The 10,994-nt window shown below is 31.0% G+C and overlaps 1 long non-coding RNA gene across 2 annotated transcripts; it reads left to right on the forward strand.

The window, feature by feature from the left end:
• The first annotated feature begins 1,075 nt into the window (after nucleotides 1-1,075).
• LOC148596441 (uncharacterized) lies at nucleotides 1,076-8,706 on the forward strand. 2 transcript variants are annotated; one of them, XR_015919248.1, is made up of 5 exons: nucleotides 1,076-1,217; nucleotides 1,857-2,052; nucleotides 3,011-5,914; nucleotides 6,554-6,679; nucleotides 8,631-8,706. It is a non-coding gene; the product is annotated as an uncharacterized LOC148596441 (long non-coding RNA). The 2 variants fall into 2 exon arrangements; XR_015919247.1 differs by lacking the exon at nucleotides 1,076-1,217 and having other exon boundaries at nucleotides 1,799-2,052.
• The last annotated feature ends 2,288 nt before the right edge of the window (nucleotides 8,707-10,994 follow it).

Raw genomic sequence — 10,994 nt, forward strand, 5'->3', positions numbered from 1 at the left:
GTCAACTTTCCTTGCATCTGTGGCAACATCCCTTCAGCTCCTGCGTATGGAGTGTTCATATCACAACTCATACGTTATGCCAGAGTTGGTCGAAACTACGCAGACGTTTTGTATCGCGCTATAACTCTAATAAATTGTCTTCTGGAACATTGTTATGTTGCTACCAGATTGTAAACATCTTTCTCTGTATATTTGGAAGACGATTTGGAATTATTTCTTACAAAGTATGAGGAATCTCTACCAAGAACTATATATTTGTATCTAGGTGTACCATCTTTTTTTGAAAAAAAACCAAGGATATATAATGTTTTTAAGTCGGGATTTTAACTGAGTATGGGGAATAGAAGTATACAGTGTTGAAAAATCTTAGGTTGTAATGCTATTTTATTCAGATAATAGTCTTAAACTGATTGTCTCCAAAAGATCTTTTGAATTTTTCAGGATCCACATTGAATTAATACCACTACGGGAGTAACAAGTGTTGTGGTAGGACTGTAGACCCTCTTAGACAGTTGTGAGTATAGAAGTTAAAAGTTTTGAAAGAGGTTTGGTGGTACATTTTGCAGATCCAGCTATGAAACGTTGTGTATATGGATTCTTGTGAAGTTTAGGAATCCAGTACATAGACGGTAAATCACAATCATCGTCCTTGGTAGAGAGACCAAAAGAGGATAGCACATATTTATGGTTTTCCACAATCTCTTCTTTGGAGAGAGTGGTAGCAGTGTAGGTCTTATCACTGCTATTGTTTTCTACGTCTACCTCTGATAATAAACATTGGCTATCAAACGTTTTTTTATAACGTATCTCTTTATCATTACTTCTGAGTCTATCTGATGGTGGATTTGTTCTAAACTGTCGTTTAGCGTCTGCTTATACATTATCTCTCTAGCGTGTCTTAAGCTTGTTTCTGTATTATTTAATCTAACAGTCTGAAATATATCTAACATATACCGCGATTGTAACGTGGGTGGCACAAATTTCATCATTTCATTTAAAACGTACTCAAACGAACATATTTATGTCTATTTGGTATATATGTTATTAGTAATGTTCTGGTTATATTATTTCAAATGAGTGTCACAAACTATAACTTGTTTACATATATATTAACTATCAATAATGTAATTAACAACTACAGTACGTAATGTAATTCTTCTTAAAACGAATTAAGTGACACAACAAAGTTCCACTTTGAGAATACTGCCTTCAATATGGTAAGTTTTTATATTGTTTTTGAAAGGTTTTAGACTGCACTGCACCTTGGCTTTGAGTCATGGTTTAAAAACAACCAATATCTTGCTATATGTTTAAATTTCTTACCTTGTATGTAATAATTAGTTATCAAGAGATGATTAGTGGTTATTTCCAATGAAAAACACTTTTTTATTGAAAAGAATAGTAATTTATTTATCAAATATAATCTATAAGTATATTTATCATCATGAACGTTTTACACAACTATTGTGATATAAAGTCTAGCTATAAATTGAAAAAAAACATTTATAAACAAAATCATGTTCACAGTATTGCAATTTAGTCTGTATTATTAACATTTCAAACAACACGTTATTTAGATTAACTGTTGAATAATCAATAGATGAACAATGGAATTCCATGCAAACAGAAAATAAAACGCAGACGTAAAGTAGCACTTTGTAAGCTGTGTCTGAGGAAACAATTATTAACTTTTTACGGGAAACTTTATTATATCAGTGTGATTTGTATTAAATGCATGGCTGATAATACACATTACAAACATATTTAAATGTGTAGTATAGTTAGGTCCTGTGTTTCAAACAATATACAGGACCATTTAACGACAAAATGCTCATTTCATTTTTTTTTACTTTTAGATCAAAGAAATGAACTTTAATCGGTCGTTACTTGGTAGAGGTTATGTAGGCGTGGCAACAGTATGATTGGTCAAGGAAAAATCCAATACGCCTAACTAACAGAGGTTCAATCTTAAAAGGACCATATTCAATTAAGCGGATAACAGGAAAATATTACTAGACCTACACTTACCATCATAACTTCCACACTGATGTAGTAAGTATACTATTTGATTAACATATTTTATTACACGACTGGATGTTGAAATTATCTGTTTTATTATATAGGTTGCAGTGATTTGCAGAATGTTCCCAGTGAAAAACAAAATCTAAAATTCACACTGTGTAATTAATTCGTTAATTTTATACTCACACTTTCTCACGTCAACATGTCACAAATATCAATCCGCCGCTCACCCAATTTTAAATTCATGTTGAAAATAGCAACGATTAATATGATAATAATTGGTTATCGTTAATTACCAGAATATGATCATTCGTGCCAACAACGAATTAAGATTTAACTAGTGCACAGAAAAATTTCCGCACATTCGTTACATCTAGGCGTTCTTCGGCATTCCTGATCATATTTTGGTTATTAAAGAATCAAAAATATTTAAAACAAAACTGTTGCAATACCTGGTTATCGATCTTTTTGAAAATTGTAGAGCTGTTAATAATTAAATTCATGCAAGGAGATCAAAGATAATCCTATCAAAAACATTAAAGAATTAGTCATTTGAAGTATTTTTAATGCGCCAATACTGTAAACTGTAAACAATATCGATTGTAAACAGTATGTTTCAAAAGAAAATGAACATATTGCATATTGTTAAGAAAATAGAAGTATTTAAAATAACTATTAATTTTTTTCGTCATGTGTGTTTTTTTTTAATTATTATTAAAGAATGCAGTATATTTGATAGTTAATTTAGAAATGTAAATGTGAATGCTGAAATATAGACTTCCAAATATGTTTTACATGTTTCATATTAAAAAAACATATTTGAACACTGTTCAACTAGGTGCCTTTTAAAGGAAAAATATATAAATGATCGGTTATCTATCGAAGTAGTTAAAGTACTTAATCAATACCGTTGTGGAGTGAAATATTTTTTAAGAATATTCTAAGAAACAAAAAACGTATTTACACTGTGAATAACTTTTATTTTTAGATTGGTTGGTTGAGGAACAGGAAATTTGGAACTTATTAAAGATAAGTTATTGCTAATTAAACAGTTTTATTACAGTTGTTAATGCACTCATACACAATCGTCATATATAGTACCAAGACCGATCTATGCAACTAAGTTTACGATCAATTATTAATAAGTTAATAGTTTCAGATCATTTGTTCAATTGTCAAACAGTTTCTGTAAAAATAGCGGCGGCATATATGAAATGCATTGAAAACTAAGAAAATATTAAATGGTGGGAAACTCAAACAGAAATTTATTCATCCCAATGTAGTTGAAAGGCCGGCTTGGAATTGGATAAACACTTTTGTAGTATAATTTATTCTATTTGAAATTGAAGAATGAGTTTTTAGAATTTATAATTCCTTCTTTTCATTCGTCTCAAAGAAATTTAAAATAAAAAAAAAAGAGTTACCGACATTCTGCAAACGAAATCTGGCACTAGTTTTTGATCTATCACAGATCAGTCAATAATCACCCATTAACCAGAGAAATTGTTTCTCTGATAGGTTTAGAGTCATATATAAACATATTATTAATAATTATAAGTTATTCGGCTGTTAAAGATAAATCATGATTGACAAATATACAATAGCGATCCCTTCTACCTACTCTTGAAATCTGTCACAATCTGTCAGACAAAAAAAAAAAGGTTCATGGCAGAAAATAGAACAAAATTCCTTACAGAGTCTGACCGATCCTGACAGAAACTGTCCTGGGTCACGACAAAGAAAAACGAAAAGCTGTTCTAAACTGTCATACCACTGGACAGTTATTGATACTAGTTCAGTCTATGTTAGAACAGGAAGTCTGGTTAACAAATTGTGGACACAGTACTAAATAGTTGAATTTTTCTGTCTGATGTAATTTGGACTATTTTAATACTTAAAAGCAATAAATCATTAAAATTAATATTGAATTATTTCGACCTGTTGTCTGATGGTTTGATATAGCTATCATGTGGGTGACTATGACATATATATTCTAGTCAAAATACTTTAGATATGACATTTTCTTGCAAAATGTATGGGTGTGAGCACTTTTCAATTTTCAAAAGGGTCTTATCTCATTGTAAAAGTGTTCAATGTAAGTATCATGCTGATAATTGGAACATATTTGTGACAGTCAAAATTCTAAAAATACATATGTTTGCAAAATGTATGTGTACGAGCACTTTTAATTTTCATAAGGGTCTACAATTATTTAATAAAATGTTACTTTGTTTTAAGTTTAACTAATATGTGGGTGACTACAACACATATATTTCAGTCAAAACTCTATAAGAATGGCATTTTCTTGTAAAATGCATGAGTGCAAGCACTTATAATTTCCATTACGTCTAAAAGAATTGAATATGTTTTTTTTTTGTTTTTTTTTTTTTGTTTTTTTTTTGATTTCACTATCATGTGGGTGCTCATGATTGCGACACATACATTTCAGTCATAATTCTTTACAAATTACACTTTTTTCTTGCAAATTGTACGAGTTTGAACACTTTTATTCCCGATAAAGCTCTTACATATATAAAACATATGAGGCTAAACACTTTAAATTTTAATAAGAGTATACAATTATTGTATGAAATGTCAATCTTATTTTCATTTGGTTGCGTGTGACACATATACTTCAGTCCAAATTACTATACATTCGACATTTTCATGCAAAACATTTGTAATTTCCATAAGTCGAAGCTCATTGTTTTATTGTACCTTTTGTATAGGTGACTGACACTTATATACTGCAATAACAATTATAATAATTGACATGTTTTTGCAGAATCTTTGAGTGCGAGCACTTATGATTTCAATAAGGATCTTAAATTGTTGTATACAATGTATTTGTTTTAAATATCACTATCATTTGGATGACTGTGACAAATATATATTCCAGTCAGAATTATTTTAATTTGACATTTTTTTTTGCAAATATATGAGTGCAAACACTTTCAAGTGACATAGCGCCTGGTACGGTAGATATGGCAAGGGTCGTACCAATATTGTCTGTTAGTACTGGATGTTGTACATTAATTGAAAAATAGGGTATCAGCTAACTAGAATAAGTTAAAATATAACAAAGCTTCCTTCTCACCATACCCTTTGAAAATATGTCAGAAACTATTCTAATCAACGCAATTTAGAAGTGGAATATTACTGGCTAGGTGATGTTATACAGATTGACAGATTGATGTCAAACACAACAGTTTCTAATTAGAGAGTTCCAAGACCCATGACAGATTACGACATAGTTAATTTAAACCCCCGACATATTCTGGCAAGGTGTGTCGCGATTTAGAACAGTTTCTGACTGTTTAGAACTTTTCAATGAGAGCAAACTCTCACAGAATCGAAGAGTGGTAAGAAATGTGCCAACTGTATATAGTATGTACGAAATTAGTCTATGTTAAGGAGTGCTTTGCTCTTATTCGATTTCGAATATGTCATAAATTTATCTTTATTGCAGATTTGAAATTTATTGGGGAAAACAAATATGACAAGAAGACACGCGACCAAAAATAACGACAGCGCTGTTAATAGTAAAAGTGTAGAATAAAACAAAATCCACAAAAATGAAAAAAAAAGTGTTATTGTGTTCGAAGAGGGTTTAGTAATTCCTTCTACATCGTGATGGGCCTAAATGAATACGCATTCATGAAATTCCTTACGGAGGTGAAGCCAGAAAGCGCAATGTTGAATGTGTGGACAAGAAGTTTAATTTAGTAATTCATCAATTGAGAAAGATTTAATGTGCGTGCCTCGAAGCTGTCCAGCAGAAACTATCGTATACTGCATTTTTGTTTTGCATGTGTCACGTGTTATTACTCGATCAATATCACAATGAAGATGGTAGAGAAATATAAATGTTTACCATCTTAACAATGCTAAGGTAAGCCTTACAAAAAAGTATCATATTCGTTCTTTATTTTTGTACTAACAACATGCGGCTATTATTGCAACATATATTTCTGAATATTTATTTAATTCTTGGCAACAATTTAAGACAAGGTTGGAGACAAATTTCTATTTAAACTAAGAGCTTACAGTTAAAAGTTCGCAATTTCATAAGCCTTTTCTTTAACTTATCCTTTGTCGATATCAACTTGTTTTGTTTCGGGAGATATTTATTTGATTTGATGTAATATTAAGCAATTTGCTTTATATTGGATTGTAAGATTGTAAAAAAAGCACATAAAACCCTATCACTATCTAATTTACGTTTAAAACTTTGTATGGCGTAAAATTTAGGACCTGGATGTAATTACATGGTAACTTTCTGTATAACAACTCGGTTTAAGTTTGACCTTTTACCTTTTAAACTTTTTGCGGATATATCAACCACATGGGCTTTATCTAATTTGCACTTTTTTATTTGAATTTCATATCTTAAAATATAATTTTAGATCTGGATGACACCATGATCATCATTTTGTAAATATGTTGACATTTAATAAGTGTATCCATCTACACCATGAACAATGATTTATTCAACTTGTTACAGTTTTCCTTCCTCTTTTGTCTACTGTAGACTTGACTTTTTATGAGCGGTGGGTGTTACTAAAAAGCAGAGGACGCTTACCATACCGGTGCACCTGGTGCATGCTTCCAGTTTTTATGTATGAAGTCCGAGATGCCCATTTACTTTTGTTACTTTGTATGTATTATTTTCGTTATATAATGTTTTCGTTGTGTCTGTCTATGTTCCATGTCTGGTCTTTGTCCCTAGATTACATTCATTTTATTTACGCCAGACTATTGATTAATATCTCATGTACATTTTTACATTTAAGATGAGACTTATTGTTTTTAAATATTAAGATAATTATATTTTATCATTCGTAGTATTTTAAGACCAAGACAATACGATCTTTATGTTTGATGTTTTTGTTTAGATAGTAACCATACATAACATCGCAATATTTCATTTGGAATGTTTTGTTTGTTCATTGTCGTTGTCCGTTATATGTAAACTTTGCGTTACTCCTTCCAGTAAATGGTCTTAATATTTCTTTTCTTTAGAATCTTTCTACCGGTTTACGGAATCGATATCTTACAACCTGAGCAACGTCAAATTTGTTTGATGCCATAGTTTCATTGTTTACGTTGCTCATTATTGTTAAATATTCCATCGCAAAATATATGTTAGAAGCATTTTTAGACAGAGTGACCCCAGCCCTTATTTGACAAAGCTGTATATTTTGATTTCAGCTTAAAAAATTGTTATTGGCTGAATAAAGTATAAGAAAGTTTAAGATTTATGCCATATTGTTTGATACGATTTAAACTCAACTTCATTTTAGGCAGTTTGTTTCTTGTACTTGATGTTTTATTAATGTGTTTGTCCCATGCATTATAGGAAAGTAGAACAGTCAATTTCTCTGCGTCGTTTGTGTAGACCTTAACTTCAAATTTGACGACAGTTAACATTTCAGTTCTAAAATATATGACACAAGAGACGATTTTGATATCTTTTTATTTGCAGTGATATACCCTGAATTTGGTGTTGTTAAAATATCCCAGAAATAGAAGCAACTATTCTTTTTATTTAGCTATTGTTTGCTTGAGGGTCAGGCATTTAAAAAAGTTTATAGAAATAAAATACAACTCACACATTTCCTGAAAAAAAGTTATATTTCTCTGATTTCAAAATCTTATTGTGAAATATTCTTACCTGACAAGGAGATATATGTATTCATATTAGCAATATCATCAATATATCTTCCGTGCTGATTCCATTGCTGAATTTACCAAATTTGCCATGGCAATTTGCCATTTTGCATTGCAATTTACAAGGAAACAACTTAGTGGGGAGGTTAAGCGCGCAACACATATGGTTCAGCCCACGATTTTTATCAGAAATGACTGTACCAAATCAGGGCAATTGAAGTTTTTTCTTAGATATTGCCATATGTTAAACACATATCCGTTTGCCTAGAATTGATCAGTTGAGCAATTTTGTTCTTACCCTTTTTTCTCACAAGTGCTGAAAAGTTATTTAAGTGTATAATCTCTAGAAGTGATGTACTTGTGAATGAACAATTACCTCAAATTTGAATTAAAAGTTTCAACCATATATCAGTTGCAAACATTGAAGTTATGCATGCAAGTTATATGACGGATTTCACACACTGATGACAGTTATTTCTGCTGAATTAAATTAATAAAATGATAATACGTAACTTCACCCTAATCAAAGAAACTGCAAAATATTTCCAGAAAGGTGACTTCACACTTCGAAATATATATGATTGTATGACATGAGTCTTTTAAGATATAATAAACGTTGAAATGACATTTTGATCGTATATTTGTATCGAGTTAATATGTATCATACCAAAAAAAAAGCTCTAAATATTCCCACAACCGTCTTGAAAGTTGTCTCAAATATATTACGATATGAGTACATCGCGTAGAAGAAATAATGTTAAGAAGTTGGTATTGTAACTTTGATTATTTTCCACCTTCTTTGTTTAAATAAAAGAACTGATAATACAAGCAATTTTTAAATACATGCATATTTTTACCAATTACAATTACCTGTATATGTTTGAACCAATTATTAAATGGATTTCATATCTCAAGTGTTTTTTTTTTATTATTTGCAGATATAAAGACGACATTTCTAGATGTTTTGCAGTCATCGGAATAATGCAGCTTTTATGAATAAAGTCAAACAATGTTTTTTTTCTAAGCAGAAATCGGGGAAACCACGATTACTAACTTCAATGTTCCCATGGTTTTACTATTGGTTCTTCCCCTCAGTTAGGCTTATTTTAGTTAATACTTATTTTTTTTTCTGGATATTTATTTTTCCCGTTGCAAAGAGCTAAATGTAATTGTAGAATATCACGTTAAAGTCATGAATGCGTGAAATTGGGAGGATTGTGATCATGCTTAAGTACTTTAAGCCCGCCGCATTTATTGAGCCTGCCCCAAGTCAGGAATTTCAGGGCCACTGTACATATTGCTTCGTTTTCACTGTCAGTTTACTTTTATGTTGGTGGAGTCGATAGGGGCAACCGTTTGCTCTACCCATGTATATTATTGTTTTGGGCTAGCTGCAATATAACCCATGGTTCGAAAGTTTGCTCCTCATTCACTAAAGACGAATAGATGGCTTTGAGCTGACATTTATCCCTCCCCATGGAGTTGTTCTACGCATTCACTGTATTCTGCGTTTTCAGACTAAAAACTGAGAATAATATACACAGAATATCTTAAATTAAACAAACTCAACAAAACCATTACAGAACAAAAAAATAAACCTTAAACTAACAAACCAAAAACCACAGAAATAACAAACAAATTATCAATAACAAAAAATAAAACCGGCAAAACCAAACAACATAAAACAACCTAGACCGTATAAAAAAGTGGGGACAATCCTCAGATTTGGTCAGTTATACGGAGGTATGGAACAGTCTTTAAAACCGACACAACAGTTCCATAATAATTTTATATAAAGAGTTTGATCACAATGAGAAATGATTTTATAAGTTTAGTGTGTCCTTCGATGTATTTATTGTATCAATTGTCACAAACAAATACTGAAATTGACGGAAAATCGCCATAGGTTATTGTGTATACGTAGAAAGACGGTTGATACAATCGATTTACCATTCTCTAATGATTACATCCAGTTTGCCCTTTTGCCGGGAATTTTCATCTTTCTGATGGTACACGAATGTGATGGGCTACACTAAACATCTAAACATCAGGCTTACGTAATCTCGTGAATATCACTTCTTTACAACATTTATAGCCGACCCAATAATTTTACGACAGTTGAAGTGTGGCTTTTTCCACTACAAGAACAAATTTAAGTAATTTGTCAAGGTCGCCCTGAACATGAACTACTCCTTAAAAACGCTCCCATTGTGTTCCAATATTATTGTAAACGGGGCAGAAAATCCTCATTCAATTTAGAGTGATGTCTGCACGTTGCAGTATATTACTTCCTATATGTATATCTCATTATTTGTCTCTTGACTTTTATATCATTTGTTCTGCTTTGGACTGTTAAGATAGACCTTTTATGCTTACCAATCGTTTACCTACATTTAGTGCAATAAACTGAAGATTTAAAAATCTTTGAGGCTCTGATCTAAAGCGTTTAGTGCGAGAGTTATTGTACATGTAATGTACCGTTTTTGTGTTGGTTAAAATGTCATATAGATGAACGTCCGGGAGTATCATTGTGATTTGTACTTAAATGACTTACATTACACATAGAAAAAAAAAAGATGAATAAATGAACATTCAATCAATGTTAAGGGCATTGTGAAACATTAACAAATACAATGTGCAGACCGAACGTTTTCATATATAAGTTGAACTGAAACAATTGAATTGAATTGAAAAGACGTGGAGAATCTATAAAGTGTTATTTGCACTTTGACCAACGAAATATTATCTTTTCAATAAATTTAATTATTTGCATTGATGAAGAATTATTCCTTCTGAATTGTTATTATATTAAGATAAAAAAAACCGTCTCCTTAAACACCCTTGGTTAGAGACTCACATATTTCCAAATCTTCAGTTGAAATACAATGAAGAATATCCGATATGTAAGCAATGAAATGCTAAGGATAAAGGATCAATTATAAATTTAATCAAAACGGGATCAATTTGAAAGTCAAGATACTAAGATGAAATAAAAAACATGGCGAAATGCATAACTAACAACAAACAACTGGAAAGTAAAAGGAATGAGTAACCTATATTCTATTAATAAATATGCATTTGGGCCTAAAGCTTTGTAGGATATAAACCTTATTTATCTTTAGGAGTTATTAATGTCAAAGAAGGCCATGACAAATCACATGAATTTGTTCATATCTCATTGTTTGTAAATAGTTTGTAAAGTATTGATATTTTCGCAATTATGTTAAATGCTGCACAAATATTAGTATGATATTAACAAAATGGAAACTCCATTGTTATAGCGGTAATCCGGTAATCAAAAG

This window comes from Perna viridis, unplaced genomic scaffold, assembly GCF_037379345.1.
Source record: "Perna viridis isolate PV_CMFRI_1.1 ecotype Kerala unplaced genomic scaffold, ASM3737934v1 SUPER_16.1, whole genome shotgun sequence".
Taxonomy (NCBI): Eukaryota; Metazoa; Mollusca; class Bivalvia; order Mytilida; family Mytilidae; genus Perna; species Perna viridis.